At 41.5% G+C, this 16,757-nt stretch overlaps 1 long non-coding RNA gene across 1 annotated transcript in view; it reads right to left on the reverse strand.

Moving 5' to 3' along the window:
* Positions 1 to 13,083: 13,083 nt before the first annotated feature.
* LOC122234882 overlaps positions 13,084 to 16,757 on the reverse strand; it is a 33,889-nt gene continuing 30,215 nt past the window's right edge. The window contains exon 4 of the long non-coding RNA XR_006212854.1: positions 13,084 to 13,170. This is a non-coding gene — a long non-coding RNA (uncharacterized LOC122234882). The remainder of the gene's footprint in view (positions 13,171 to 16,757) is intronic.

The raw sequence follows: 16,757 nt of genomic DNA on the forward strand, positions 1-16,757 counted from the left end.
CGTGTCTTAGGGACGCGGCTGGCACTGCACCAGAAGATGCGGCTGTCTGTCGAACGGGGAGGAGCAGAGAGCCGTGAAGTACTTTTTACGATTGCATTTTTTGTGAGAACTTACTAGATCATTGGTTTTCCTTTATAATATTTATGACAATGTATAGGGGAAAAAAAGAGTATCCTAAGAGTAGGCTGTGTTAATACATATTTGTCAAATATGTGAAAATGAAGTCAAGTCTATCAGAAAGGATAGCCATAGCCTCTCATCCAGTTTCCAGACCTAAACCAGTTCAGAGGCCCAGAGCCCTTCAATTTAAGGGGAGGCTGGGTTCTCTTGGGGAAGGTCCCTGAAGCATTGCTGTAAGTTTCCCTGTGGCCATTTTCTAGAGTGAATGTGCATTGGGAAATAGAAACACCCAGACTTTTGGGGGATTATTAGATACTGGTTCTCAACTGATGCTAACTGCTAGGGACCTGTATGTTGCTGGTCTGACATTCAAAGTGGAGATTTATGGTGGTCAGGTGATAAGTTGAGTTATAGGCTCAGTTTGAATCACATTGGGCTCAGTGGGCCCATGAGCCCTCCCCATGTTTTTCCCCCAGTTCCAGAATGTATTATTGTTAAAAACATATTAGGCAACCATATTAGCTCCCTACTTATGGACTAAGGGTCATTAGGTTATGAAGAGTCAAGGGGAAGCTATTGGAATTCCTCCTCTCCACCAAGATGGTAAACCAAAAGAATAGGATGTGTTGGATTACAGAGACTACAATCATCATTAAACATTTGATTGATGCAGAAGTGTTGGTTCCTATTACATCTCAATTTAACTCATCTATTTGGTCTGTGCAGAAGGCAGATGGACTTTAAAGCATAACTACATTATTTTAATCTTGATCAGAAGGTGACTCATTTGAAGCAGCCCTTCCAGATGTATTTCCTTTGCTGGAACAAATCCACACAGCTCCTTAAACGTAATATGGAAAATGCACCCCCCCCCCACCATTTTTAGTGATTTGCTAGGACCACCAAAAGCAGTTTGTTTTTCCCTGACAGAGTCCACAGCACGACTTCACCATCTTGCTTCATGCTACGTCAGCTTACCTGCTCTTAGCCAAAATATAGTCTGCAGAGATCTTGATCATCTTGACACTGCATAAAATATCACACTGACCCATGACATTGATGGAATTATGCAAATTGAATTTGATGAACAGGATGTAGCAAGTACTACAAATATCTTTGTGAAGCTTTATGAACCAGGGGATGGGAAGATAGACCCTATGAAAATTCAGGGGTCTGCCACCTCAGTAAAGTTTCTGAGAGTCCAGTGATCTTTAGCATGTCAAAATACCCTCTTAGTGGCACATTGCCACACCACAACCATGTATCACTCAACAAACAAACAAACAAACAAACAAACAAACAAAACAGTACATGGTGGGGGTGGTGCAGGGGACAAAAGCTTGGTAGGCTATTGTGAGTATTGGAGGCAAAGCATGCCACACTGTAATATGTTACTTTGACCCAATTACTAAGTAACCCATAGCACTGAGAGTTTGAATGGAAACTAGAGCAAAATAAAGCTCTGTAGCAAATCTAGGCTGCACTGCAAGCTGTTTTTCTGCTTGGGCCACCAGATCCAATGATACTTGTGTCTGTAGCCGTGTGGAATCTCTGGCAAGTATCATAGAAGAATCATGGCACATACTTCTAAGGTTTTGAAGAAAATGCATATCCTCTTTTGCAGCTAACGATTATCCTTTGACAGAGAGCCATAAGCCTATTTCTGGGTCCTGATAAAGAACTAGCCATAGGACATCAAATGACCAGGCAGCCTGAACTTCCTGTAATTAACTGGATGTCATCTGCCCATTAAACCATGAGGTTGGGCATGTCCGTGAAGTAGAAATGATGCATAAGAGATCAGACTTAAGCAGGTCCATCATGTACAAGTAAGGTGCATGACTGAGTCTCTCACACTCCTCTGAAACCAAACTGTGCTGTATTGTCTCCTTTCCCCCAACTCATGACCTCAAGGAATTTTGTTATGATCAGTTGACTGAAAAGGAAAAAAACCCGAGCCTTGTTTATAGGTGTTTTCACACAATATGCTGCCCCAAACCGAAAGTGCGTAACTGCAACATTAAAGCCCCATTCACTGATGGCCCAGAAAGATGGCAATGAAGGGAAATTCCCTTATTGGCAGAACTTTGAACCATACATCTAGTTGTCCACTTTGGATTCCGAAATGGTCAGAATCATAGAACTGCACTGATTTATAAGCAGGTACTAATGGCTTAGCTAGATAGTTAAGGGTTTGGCAAGAATCAGATTGGAAGATTTGTGGGAAAGATGTCTGGTGAAGAGGTCTGTGAATAGATTTTTCACAATGATCACAGAGTATAAAGATATATGTGTGTCAATTGAATGCCCATCAATAGGTATTTACTGTATAGGACTCTCTCAGTAATCAGGTGGACAAAGGTGCGCTTTCTATAAATGTCAGCCTCTTCCCCTGCCAATTGAGTGCTTATTCGTTGGACTCATGAACAAAGTAGTTATGGTGGCAGCAATGAACACTATACATGGGCTTCAACAACGTAGCTGACCTAGCTACCATTACTGTGAGTACCTAACATGCCAGAGACCAATACTGAGTCCTTAGTATGGCCCCATCCCTGGGGGAGTAGAGGGAAGGAACCAATGAGCTACTTGGTGGTAGGTTGATTACACTGTGTCCTTTCCATCATGACAGGAATAGAAATGCATCCTTAGTGAAGCCAAGCCTATTCTGTATACGGATTTCCTTCTCTTTCCCATAATGCTTCTGCCAGCATCGCCTAACAAAATGCTTTAGTTGCCATCTTGGTATTCCACTGACATTGCTTCTGGTCAAGGAATTTGTGGTATTAAATTATCTTGCTATATAAACATAATTATTTAGGGGCACTTGGGTGGCTCAGTCAGTTAAGCATCCAACTTCAGCTCAGGTCATGGTCTCATAGTTGGTGAGTTTGAGCCTTGCGTCGGGCTTTGTGCTGACAGCTCAAAGCCTGGAGCCTGCTTTGGATTCTGTGTCTCCCTCTCTCTCTGCCCTTTCTTTGCTCACAATCTGTCTCTCTGTCTCTCAAAAATAAAAATGTTAAAAAAATTAAACATAATTATTTACAGTGCCAATTTGGAGACAACACTTGTAAAGAATAGATATTCTCTTATAAGATGTAATATAAGCTTTGAATCAGAGACCAATGTATGGTTGCCTCTCCCATAACTAGAATACATGGGTATGAGAATTAAGGAACAGTAGAAGTAGATCCTCCCACTGTCTCATAAACAACTCAGAGCATTTTTGCTTCCTTCTCCCCACAACTTTGAGCTCTGCTGGCTAGGACGTCCTGTGTCCAAAGGAGGAATACCTCTACCAAGGACACAACAATAATTCCATTGCTTTGGAAGATAATACTGACACCAGGTCAATTGGGGATTTCTTTCTTATGTTTCTGAACCAACAGGCAATGAAAGGAGTTACTCTACTGATGGAATGATTGATCCTAGTTTCCAAGAACAAACTGGATTGCTGTTATAGAATGAGAGTGGGAAGGACTACTTCTGTAATCTAGGAAAGTCTCTAAGATGCCTCTTAGTGTTTCTATGTCCAGTAGTCAATGTTAATAGAAACTACTACAAGCAAAGGGAGGCAGATCTGTGTATTCACAGACCTTCAAGAATGAAGGTTTTGTTACCTCACCAATGAAGAAACAAATGGAGATTCTGACTGAGGTCAAAGGAAATATGGAACAGGTGGTTGCAGTAGCCAGCCTCTAAGATAGTGCCCAAAGATGTTCACTTCCTGGAATTCATAAGCTGTATGTCCTCTCCCACACTGGACAGAGCTGACCTGTGTAAACATAGGATATTACTATTATGGAAGTGATGGTGTGTGACTTCTGAAGCTAGGTCATAAAAACATGATGGCTTCCATATTGTTTTCTTGGATTATTTGCTCTGGGGGGAAGCCAGTTCCCATGCTGCGAGGCTTTTTGAGTAGCCCTACCAAGAATTCCATGTGGAGAGGAGAGGATGTCTCCTGCAATCAGCCAGCATCATTTTATTAGCAGTGTGAGCCAGCCATCTTAGAAGTAGGTCCTCTAGCCCTCCTCAAGCCTTCTGATGACAGCAGTCTAGCTAACACCTTGACTGTGATTTCACAGAGGGCAGAACCACTCAGTTAAGCCACTCCTGAATTCCTGGCCCACAGAACCTATGTGAGATAAACATTTGTTATTGTTGTAAGTCACTAAGTTTTGGAGTAATTTGTTATGCAGCAAAAGATAACTAATACAAGTGGAAGAAGGAAGTTTAAAATATCAACTATGGCCTTTTGACCAGTTACATAAATTATGTCTCTAATGGCAATGATTATTTTCTTCCTTGCTTGTTATATGCATACACATCTATATCTATGTGTATTACACATAAGTATATTAGTAATATATTAATGTAACATAAATAATATAAATATAGGTGCTTATACATTATGTATGCGTATACATTATATATGATAGTATAATATACTTACACATGCACACTATTTTCTCTCTTCCTTTCCCTAGTTTATATGAGTGTTTTTGTGTCTCTTTTAAATTTTTTTTAAAGTTTATTTTATTTATTTTGAGAGAGCGAGAGAGAGAGCACAAGTGGGGGAGGGTCAGAGAGAAAGAGAGACAGAATCCCAAGCAGGGTCTGCAACATCAGCACAGAGCCCAGGGCGGGGCTTGAACTCATGAACTGTGAGATCATGACCTGAGCCGAGATCAAGAGTCAGATGTTTAACCGACTGTGCCACTCAGATACCCCTTTGTTTGTTTATTTGATGTTAACTTTACTGTTTAACCTTTAGGTAACAGGATTTCAGATGGGACAGAGACAGAAATGGAGGGGTGAGCAGTATATCTCAGAGATAGCTACAGTGACCATTAGGACTTTGTATCTTCTCATTTTGTAAAGAAGGTGCAAACATCTTCATTTGTATGAAGGATCATTGCATCACAAACAACAGGGAGTTGTTTGTTACATGAAAGTTGAAATGTATACAGAAGGGGGCATATGGATGCTGAATAGCCAAAGGGGTTTATCATCCAGCTCCAAGCCCACTTTTCTACGCTCTCCGTGGTGATGATGGAGCCAGAGCTCTGCAAACCACAGTTCTCTGGGGGCACCTGCTTTCTCTTAGATTCTGCCAATGCGGGGTGTCACAGGCAGGACCTGAAAGGAATGTGGAGGAAAAAAGAACATGCTTCTTCCTGTGAGTTTACCGTAGATTCCTTGAGGTTCTTACAAGTGTCACTGCTTTAGCAGCAGCTGTTTCTTTCTTACCAATGATCCCTAAATCCAATGTGCAACGCTTACAGAAAGAGCTGTATTACCTCCACCCCTCTCCCTCAGCCAGAGATCCAGACATCAGCACTAGCTGGCTGGAGCCCGTTCTTCTGAGGTCTGTCTGGGAAGCAGCCCTGTGGGGCCCCTCCTATGGGCTGCGAGACGTCAGCGCCAATAGATTAAAGCCTACCTCCTCAGAGGTTTCAGCTTCACAGGACTCCTTCTCCAAGCTTCTAAGTTTTAATAAGTCTAACCTCTTCCCTTTCTCCCCTTGCCCTAAAAACAGAAGCTGCTTCATGCAGTTGCTACCCCTAGAATCCTTAGAGTTCTCTTTTTAGCTAGTTACCTGGTTGACTACTTGATACCTATTCATACCTGTATACTTTTTATTTTATTTTATTTTTTTAAACTTTTTTCCCAGTTTTTTTTTCATGTTTATTTATTTTTGACAGACAGAGCATGAGCGGGGGAGGGGCAGAGAGAGAGGGGAGACACAGAATCCGAAGCAGGCTCCAGGCTCTGAGCTGTCAGCACAGAGCCCGACGCAGGGTCGAACTCAAAGACTGTGAGATCATGACCTGAGCTGAAGTCGGACGCTCAACCGACTGAGCCACCCAGGTACCCCTATTCATACCTGTTTAGATTAAATTTTCTCTATGCACATAATTGGTGTGCTTCCTCTTTCCTGACTGGACCCTGATCTAACAGACCCTGATCTAATTAGCCAGCCTGATTCACGTGCCCATTCAGGAAGTAGGGAGAAGAGGTCAGCTCTATTCAAATTATATAGACTGGGAGTGGATAAAGGATGGTTCCTCAAAGAAAGACATAGGTACTATTACAAAGAGAGGTAGGAAGGATCAGGCAAAAAATAATCATGTCTAAATATTAAGATAGACTTTAAAGTTGACAAAATACTGTCTCACAACCTTTCTCTGCCTTCAAAAAACCTTCTTAATAAAATCACTAGAAAGGTAAAAAGACAAATGCAAGTGAGATGCCATTTCACAGCTACCACGATGGTTATAAGCAAACGGAAAAATAAGAAGTGTTGTCAAAGATGTGGAGAGGGGCACCTGGATAAGTGTCGGATTCTTGATTTTGGCTCAGGTCATGATCTTACAGTTAATGGGATCGAGCCCCACCTGAGGCTCTGCACTGACAGCACAGAGCCTGCTTGGGATTCTCACTCCCTCTCTCTCTGCCCCTGCCCTGATTACGCTCTCTCCCTCTCAAAATAAATAAATAAACATTAAAAATAAAAAAAAAAAAAGATGTGGAGAAATTGGAACCTGCATTCATTGCTGGTGGGAATGTAAAATAGTGCATCTGCTTTGAAAAACCATCTGGCAGTTAAACACAGAACTACCATGTATCTAGCAATTCCACTCCTAAGCATTACCCAAGAGAAATGAAGACCTATGTCCATGCAAAAACTTACATGGAAAACTCATAGTGGCATTATTCATAATACCAAAAACTAGAGACTGACTGAGCCATCCAGGAGCCCCTGTATACTTTGAATGGGTGAATTGTGCTATGTGAATTATATCTCAAGAAAGATGTTTTTAAAAGTATATACCATAGAGGGGTGCCAGGATGGCTTACACAGTCAAGCATCTGACTCTTGATTTATGCTCAGGTCATGTTCTAGCAGTTCCTGGGTTCGAGCCCTGGATCAGCCTCTGTGCTGGCAGCATGGAGCCTAGTTGGGATTCTCTCTCTCCATCTCTCTGTCCCTCCCCTGCTTGTTCTCTATGTCTCTCTCAAAATAAATAAAAATAAAATAAAAGCAAATAAATTATACACCATGGGGGGGGGGGCACATGGCTGGCTTAGTCGGTTGAGCTCCTGACTTAGGCTGGTTCATGAGTTCGAATGCCCCATTGGGCTTGCTGCTGTCAGCGCAGAGCCTGCTTCAGATCCTCTGTTCCCCTCTCTTTCTGCCCCTCCCCTACTCATGCCTGTTCTCTCTTTCTTTCTCAAAAAAAAAAAAAAAAAAAGTATATACCATAAGTATATATTACCTAGTTATTCATGAATTAGTCATGTGCCTGAATGAATTGAACAGAATATACCCCTGCACCTTAGATGTTTTTAGTGGCAGCTAAAGAAAAAAAGATAATGTATGAATGTTTCCATTTTCTTTCAAGGAAACAAATTATTGACAAGCTGTTTGGGTGCTAATGCTTCATTTCTGATTCTCCTATGAATTAATCTCAGGTGGCTCTCTGCCAGCTGGCTAATGCTCACTGTCCTCTCCCTGATGTGGTCAGAAAGATGCCATCTGTTCCTTCAGCTGCCAAAATGTTACAAATTATCTAAACCTTTCTCCAGGTAGCAAATGCTGAAAAGGTACGTCTTCCAAATGCTCATTACTTTGCACAACTATCTTACAATGATGTTTTGTGCAACTTGATGTGAAAATGATAATCCCTATGTGATGAAATATTTTGATCTCCAAAACTGAATTTCCACACGTGACACTTTCACATGGTGAGCAACATGAGCAGGATGTCATTTAGCAATGTGATGTTATGACAGATATAGTGGCACGTACAGAGTTTTCCATATTCAGAAAGAGCAGAGGCATGAAAAGAAACCGTCAAGCAATGGCAGGGGAGTTTAGAAGACCCATGTTTATTGTTAGCATGTAGTGTCCACATTTGTGGTTTCTTAAATGGTGGTGAGCCCGGAGAGTGGGTCAGGTGGGTAGCATGACAGTGATGCTGACAGCTTCTGGGTTTTTCTGTCTCATCACCACTTCCTAAAACACTCAGATCTGTTACTAGGCCTTTCTTTGGTTAAACACCAAAGCCTTTTTTAAAACTAACTAATTAATTAATTTTTATTTATTTATCTATCTATTTATTTATTTTTTAGAGAGAGAATGCACGTGTGCAAGTGGGTGAGGGGTCAAGAGAGAGGGTGAGAGAATCTCAAGCAGGCTCTGCATCCAGCAGAGATCATGACCTCAGATCATGACCTGAGCTGAAACCAAGAGACAGACACTTAACTGACTAAGCCACCCAGGCACCCCTCAAAAGCCTTTTTGTTATTCTACCCTTGTTTTCTAGTAGGGCTTGACATAATTTCTGGCACCTAGGTACTTAGTAAACGTTGAATGGGTGAGTGAATAAATGAATGAGTGAAATTGAACTGGATGAAATGAACTCTTTTATTATACCTGTATCCAGGGTCTCCAGCCTTCCTAACTCGTGGCTGTCAGTATGACCATTTCGCTTCTGTATGACAAAATAAAGGCCATCTAACTTAGCTTGCCAATACAGGACACACATTGCTCAGAACTTTGTTCCTTGAGCACTTTGGAATTTGGAAATAGCCATCAGTTAGGAAAAAAGAAAAACAAATGTCCATTTTGGTGAAAAGGAAGAAATGTTTAGAAATATGTTGGTTGGAAAATATGTACACTAACTGAAATATTGTTAAGTTTATCTGCCTCTAAACATTATTTACTACTTTTCTCTTCATTGCTTTATGAATTATTCTGATAGAGGTAATCTAATGTGTGTGTATGGGGAGCACTGAGACTGCTTGCATGTGCACATGTATACACTCTCTTGCACATAAAACACATTTTTTTTTTTTTTTTAGAACAAGTGTGGTTACAGTGCAAGGCTACTGGCTGGGTCCCTCATCAATCCTACAGTTCTGTTTCCCAGAGGACACTGCTAACGCACAAGGGGCAGAGTTACACTGCCTTTCCTATCTGTCTCTGTTGACCAAAACCAGCTGATTGTAAGGGGGCCATCATCAGACCACGCTCAAAATTACTGTCTGATTCGGTGTCCTTTCAACGGTGTCTTTATGCTTTGCACTGATACACACGCTCTTCTGACGCCCTGGGAGGACGGCCCTTACCACCCCCACCACTTCTGCAATGAGAAAGGACTTGAGCCTCTCTGAATGTCACAGACCGTCATCATGTATCTGGTCCCTACCACATTCTGGCTGAACACACTCTAGACCATCTGAATCTTTCCTTAAGGACTTTGGTGAAGTGACAGACGAGGGAGGAGAGAATGACACTGCTAAAGCGAAAAAGGGAAAAGGTGGTCAGAAATAGGTATAGATACCATCAACATGAGAAGCAGAATGCTTCATCCTTACCGTGCATCAGAGTCATTTGGGGTAAAAAAAGATCATGCCCCCTCCCCCAAGAGATTTAGATTCCTTTAGTGTGGTGTAGAATCCAGATATTTATTTATTTATTTATTTATACATACATACATACATACATACATACATACTAGATTACTGGTTTATTACACAAGGACGTACCCAGGAACAGTCAGATGGAAGAGGTGCATAGGGCAAGGTATGGGGAACATGCAGGAGCTTCCATACTCTGAGTATTGCACCCTCCCCCAACCTCCACGTGTCCACCACCTGGGAAATTACCCATTTGTGTAATTTCAGTGTGCCTCACATGAGGAACCAGATTGAGAACCTCTGGTATGGGAGTCAGGCAGTTTCAGGTCCAAACAATCAATGCAGCTTCTCTCCACCTCAGATTTCTTGTGGGTAAAACAGAGTTGATACAGACTGTAAATAAATCAGTGTCTGGTACTTAGTGTATGTTCAATAGAAAGTGCATAGGTCATAATGGAATACTACGCAGCCATTAGAACTTGTATGTTGGGGGGCGCCTGGGTGGCGCAGTCGGTTAAGCGTCCGACTTCAGCCAGGTCACGATCTCGCGGTCTGTGAGTTCGAGCCCCGCGTCGGGCTCTGGGCTGATAGCTCGGAGCCTGGAGCCTGTTTCCGATTCTGTGTCTCCCTCTCTCTCTGCCCCTCCCCCGTTCATGCTTTGTCTCTCTCTGTCCCAAAAATAAATAAAAACATTGAAAAAAAAATTAAAAAAAAAAAAAAAAAGAACTTGTATGTTGGAAGGCTGCTTAATGATCTAAGAAAATAAGTGTTTGTTCCCTTACCCCCATTCTCCACCCACCCAACTTCCGCAGGCACAGACACGGGCCCTATTTTCCTTCCTAAGGAAAACATTATGATTCAGAACCGCTTTTCTCATCCCTTCGCTGCAAAGTTGTCTCTAATGAGATGTTTCTAAAAATCAAATGAGACTCTCTAAGAGAGATGCCTGAGCTTCTGAATATTTTAAAAGTTTCCCAAGTGATTCTACTATGTAGCCAGGGTTCAAGAGCACTAATGGAACAGTGCATCTCAAACTTTGGTTTGCACAAGAATCATTTGGAGATTTTATTAAAACTCAGATTTCTGGGTCTTTCCTTAGAGAGTCTGATTCAGTGGGTCTGGGGTAGGGCCCAGAATTTGCATTTTTAGCAAGCTCTCAGCTCCTCTGACCGGCGGCAGCATTAGCATCAGCTGGGAGCTCGTTAGAAATGCAAATCCTAAACCCTGCCCCAGAACTACCAATCAAAAATCTCTGGGTGTGGGGTCCAGAAACTTCTGTTTTAATAAGCTCCCCAGGTGATTCTTATGCATGCTAAAATTTAGGAACCACCCATCTAGATAAAAGCAGAATAATAGCGTAGTCCTAGAGATGGCGGTTCCAGGAACTGGGATCATTATCAGGATCTCAAATGTTTGCTAGAGGAACCAGATTCTGAGGCCAGCACTGGAGAAACCACAGAGTAAGTGTAAGAGAGAAGTTGGTCCTCCGAGGAAACTCGGGTGCCATTAGCAAAATAAGGGGAAAGGATGTTAGGTAAAGAAAAGTAGCTATCCCCTACAAATGTGGAGGGATAGGGGGCCACAGTGTGTTTGAGAATTAAATAAAATCATGCACGCCAAAATGTTTCTCAGCACCTGGCATGTAAGTATTTAGTGAATTCTATAAATTCCTCTTTTCAAAGCAGCATGTTGTGAGCACTCAGTATAATTAGAGTAGGAAATATGACCTTTATGTTTCTGGTGTTAAAAGATGATTAAAGAAAACTGTTTGGGTGATACAAACTTCAACACTTCGTGAAGCAGACGGTCTCCTTCTGGAGAAGTGCAAAATGGGGTGGAAGACAGAAGACTTGTACAGGGTAAAGAGTAAAGAACAAGGAAGAGAAAAATATCTGATTGGCTGGGGCCTCATAGTCAACTGTGTTTGGGGTGAGAAGGATCAAGGAAAGAAGTAGAGTCCAGAGTTGGCTTGGTGTCTGGGGATTGGTTGACGGGATGTACGGTGTTATGGGGTCAAGCAGAAGGTTTATAGGGACATGGAAGTTATCTGAGCTTCATTTCGCTGGGTGTGGCACCCTGGGCAGGAGCGGCTCCATCTTTGGCCTAGAAACTTATTTTAACATTGGGTTTTATGTTTAGGTCTATGATCCATCTCAAATTAATTTTTGTGTATGAAATGCAGGGTCAAATTTCTTTTTTTAATTTTTTATATGGATATATCCATTTGTTACAGCAGCCTTTAAAACTTTCCTCATTAAATTAACTTGGTTCCTATTTTCTTCTTGATACTTCTTTTTATTTTTATTTATTTTTTAATTTATTATTTTTTAAATTTACATCCAAATTAGTTAGCTTATAGTGCAACAATGATTTCAGGAGTAGATTTGTAAGTGCCCCTTACCCATTTAGCTCATCCCCCCTCCCACAACCCCTCCAGTAACCCTCTGTTTATTCTCCATATTTAAGAGTCTCTTATGTTTTGTTCCCTCCCTGTTTTTATATTGTTTTTGTTTCCCTTCCCTTGTGTTCATATTTTGTCTCTTCAAGTCCTCATATGAGTGAAGCCATATGATATTTTTCTCTGACTGATTAATTTCACTTAGCATAACACCTTCCAGTTCCATCCACATAGTTGAAAATGGCAAGATTTCATTCTTTTTGATTGCCGAGTAATACTCCATTGTGTGTGTGTGTGTGTGTGTGTGTGTGTGTGTGTGTGTATACCACATCTTTATCCATTCATCCATCGATGGACATTTGGGCTCTTTCCATACTTTGGCTGTTATTGATAGTGCTGCTATAAATATTGGGGTGCGTATGTCCCTTTGAAACAGCACACCTATATCCCTTGGTTACTTAGTAGTGCAATTGCTGAGTCATAAGGGTAGTTCTATTTTTATTGGTTCCTATTTAACCATGTTGATTGTATACTCTTGGAGGGCTTGGACTTTAAGTCAGGTACAAAGGAATATAAGATAATTAGGATTTGGTTAGTTTCTAAATAACGAGGCAAAATGACAATAGCTTGAACAAGTGTATCAATTAGGTATTCCTAAATAACCATGCCAAAACTCACCGGTTTAAGTCAATAATTGTTTACAATTAGTGGCTATGGTTTTGTGGGTCTAGGCTGAGCTTGACTGGATACTTCTCCAGTTGTGGTAGTTGAGGCAACTCTGCTTCTCAATGAAGGTCTGTGGGTTGCCTAGGATGGCCTCCTTCCTCCTGGGATTGGAGGGAGAGGGGCAGGCTAACCAGGACTATTCTCTTGGTAAAGGAAGGTGCACAAAATGGCAAGCAGAAATGCTGAGCCTCATAGGCTCAGGCTCAGAACCAGCACACTATTCTACCCATGAAGTGGTTACACTGGCTGAGCCCAAAGTCAGAGGGTGCACAGTACACTCAGCCCACGATGATGAAAAGGATATGGATAATGAAGTGAAGAACTGGGGACACATTTTCAATCTACCACAACAAAATACAAATTTATTTATCTCCTGTAAGAGTCCCAAGGTAGATGGTCCAGGGCTGGTGTGATCTACAAAATTCTCAGGAACTCAGGCTGCTTCATCTTCTTCTCTGTGCATGGCCTCACTGTCAAGGTGGTTTCTTTAGCTTTCGCTGTCAGGAGGAAGGAACAAAGTAGGAAGAGAACAATGGCCTCATGCCAACTATATTTAAGGGAGGTTCCTAGAAGTTGCCACGTGACCCTTTCACAACACGTGCCCGCAGTTGGTTGTAAGGGAAACTGAAAATGTAATCTTGATTCCAGTTAGCCCCATACCCAGGTCTAACTAAGAAAACAGAGAAGAATGGATACTGGGGACCAAACAAGTAATGACTTACACATATAGCCTTGTATAAAATATGGTTCCAATAAGTATTTGTTGCTTTTAATTACAAATGTTGACATGCTATAAAACAATGGTTGGTAATTTTCCTATGGGAGAAGAGCATAGTCCTTCTCAGTAACAAAATAAGAAATATGATCAGTGGTTCAAATTTGTTTAGCATTTCAAGTGCTTTCTTCAGGTCCCATAATTACAACTGGGAACCACTTCTTGCACTAATAGCAGTATTTTCTCTCTAGATCTCTAGACTTACTGGCTTTAGTAGTATTCCAATCAAAGGATTAAAACTAATAAAGTTCAAAACCACAGTGAGGTACCACAACACACCTATTAAAATCATTAAACCAAAAAACCAAACTGTGGCAAGGATGTGGAGCTCTGTAACAGGAACTCTCATACCTTGCTGGTGGGAAAGCCAAATGGTACGGCTAGTTTGGAAAACAGTTGGGCAGTTGCTCGTAAAGTTAAACATTCACTTAAGTATTTACTGAAGATAAATAGATATATATTGTCACACTATCTTATATGCAAATATTTATAACAGCTTTATTCCTAGCACTAAAAACTGGAAACAAAGTATCTACAGGTGAGGATGAATCTTCTGTTACATCCACAGGATGGAATATTATTCATCAACAAAAAGAAATCAGTTCCTGATACAGGTAGTGACAGGAATAAATATCAAAATAATAATTGTTCTAGGTGAAAGAATCCAGAATAAAAAGGCTACAAACTTTATGATTTCATTTACATGACATTTTGGAATAAACAAAATTATAGGGACAGGAACCAATCACTGGCTGATCATTGGGGCTGGGAGTGAGGGGAGATAAATGACAAAGGGGTACAGGAAACATTTTGGGGTGGAGGCACCTGGGTGCCTCAGTCAGTGGAACATCTAACTTCTGCTCAGGTCATGATCTCTCAGTTTGAAGTTTGAGCCCAACATACCCGCATCGGGTTCACTGCTGTCAGCCTGTCAGCGCAGAGCCCACTTCATATCCTCTTTTTTTCTTTTTTTAATATGAAATTTATTGTCAAATTGGCTTCCATACAACACCCAGTGCTCATCCCAACAGGTGCCCTCCTCAGTACCCCTCACCCACCCTCCCCTCCCTCCCAACCCCATTAACCCTCAGTTTGTTCTCAGTTTTTAAGAGTCTCTTATAGTTTGTCTCCCTCCCTAACTTTTTTCCCCCCCCTTCCCCTCCTCCGTGGTCTTCTGTTAAGTTTCTCAGGATCCACATAAAAGTGAAAACATATGATATCTGTCTTTCTCTGTATGACTTATTTCACTTAGCATAACTCTCCAGTTCCATCCACGTTGCTACATAAGGCCATATTTCATTATTTCTCATTGCCACGTAGTATTCCATTGGGTATATAGACCACAATTTCTTCATCCATTCATCAGTTGATGGACATTTAGGCTCTTTCCATAATTTGGCTATTGTTGAAAGTGCTGCTATAAACATTGGGGTACAAGTGCCCCTATGCGTCAGCACTCCTGTATCTCTTGGGTAAATTCCTAGCAGTGCTATTGCTAGGTCATAGGGTAGGTCTATTTTTAATTTTTTGAGGAACCTCCACACTGTTTTCCAGAGCGGCTGCACCAGTTTCCATTCCCATCTTATCCTCTGTCTTATGCTCTCTGCCCCTCCCCCGCTTGCACTCTCCCAAAAAATAAATTTAAAATAAAACCTTTTGGGGTGATGGAAAGATTATCTTATGTGGTTGTTGCAGAATTGTATTCATTGCTTACTTTCATACACCTCAGTTTGATGAATTTTACTGTGTATAAATTACATCCCCATAACCCTGACCAAAAAACATTTCTTTCACAACAAAAAATACAATTCTGATAAAACTCAGAAGGAAAAGGGGATTCTGATGTAAACAGATGTTGGAAACTCTTTTTTCACTAAGAAAATAGTGCGGTTGGTTGTTACTACAATCAAAGACTCATTTATAGCATGGAATTAAACTTAGCTGCAAAGAATTAATTACTTTTACACTTTCACTTAATTTCAACATCTGCAACTGCCCAACATGAAGCAGATAAATCTATTTGGGAAAATGCCTCTCAGCATCATTTGATGACACTTACTTCAGTTGTATTCTGCTGGGTATTGAAGGGCTGAAAGGAAGTGTTTTTGTAAAGCAAATGACCTATCCTAGAGCCACGGAAATGATATGGGGGAAATTCTGTCAGAGTAATTGTTCTGTTCTGGTAGAAGAAAAGATTAACAACCGCTCGCTCACAAATTCAAGATGCATTCTTTTGCTTTCATTACCATCTAGGCTTGATAAATATTAGACCCAAAGATTTTCCTGAAGGAGGGCTGAGGAGACCAGAGTGAAGAAAGAGAAACTCCTGGGGGGTGGGGGGTGGGGGGAGGATGGAAGATTAGCTGTGAAATGGGCTGAAGGTCAAGAGGGAAAAGTAGTCTCAGGGAGCAGCAACTCTTCAAAAGGCTTAGATCTAATGCTAGAGGAAGACACCTTGACCAATAAGGCAATAAAGTGTGACAGGTGGACAGACATGCTAAGTTCCATCTTAGGGTGTCTTGGAAGTTGCAGGGCTTCGTAGAAGAGGTAGTTCTAAGACTGAGACAGGAAATGCAGCTGGAGTAGTTGTGCAGGGCATTGAAGCACAGAAGGCTTCAGAGTAGAATGTTGTGTAGAGCTGGGGTTTAGAGAACAAATGGAGGGTGGTTATGGAGGAGGCTGGTATGTTTGAGCAGGTAGGCAGGAGTCTGCTCTGTGAGTCTTTGTAGGTCTTGACCTCCATTTGACCCTGTAGGCAATGCAGAACCACTGTGGAAAGTAATGCGATAACATTTGGATTTTGAATCAGTTGCTTTGCTAACTCTGAGGAGTGTGGGAGGACATGTAGGGGTAAGGGAAGGGGGTGGACCCTGGAGATTGAAACAGGGTGATATCGAAAAAACCCACCAGACGCCAAATAGAAGCGAGGCAAGATTCACGGCTGGGCCAAACCTGATCTCCTGATCTTAAGGAGAAAAGTGCAGAGAATGGTCCCTAACAAAGGCAGCAATGGGCTTATATGGATTTTAGCAAGTCAGAACACATCATTATTTGGTTAACCAATTACAATCTATAGCATTTCATGGTAGCCAAATATAGTGTGATACACAGACATTAGTTTTGGTGGGAACCTATAAATTTTAAAGGTCTTTGTCCTAACAGGATTTAAAATGACCAATCATAGTTAGACACCTGAGATGCTGTAGGGCAGTGAGTACATGGCTTTTTACACATTGGTCTTGCCTAGGCCAGATCTTGGTAGAGAGGGTGGGGGAGCATTTTGCATCCTAAGTTATCTATTTAGTAAGC

The sequence above is a fragment of the Panthera tigris genome, chromosome F2 (genome assembly GCF_018350195.1).
Source record: "Panthera tigris isolate Pti1 chromosome F2, P.tigris_Pti1_mat1.1, whole genome shotgun sequence".
Taxonomy (NCBI): Eukaryota; Metazoa; Chordata; class Mammalia; order Carnivora; family Felidae; genus Panthera; species Panthera tigris.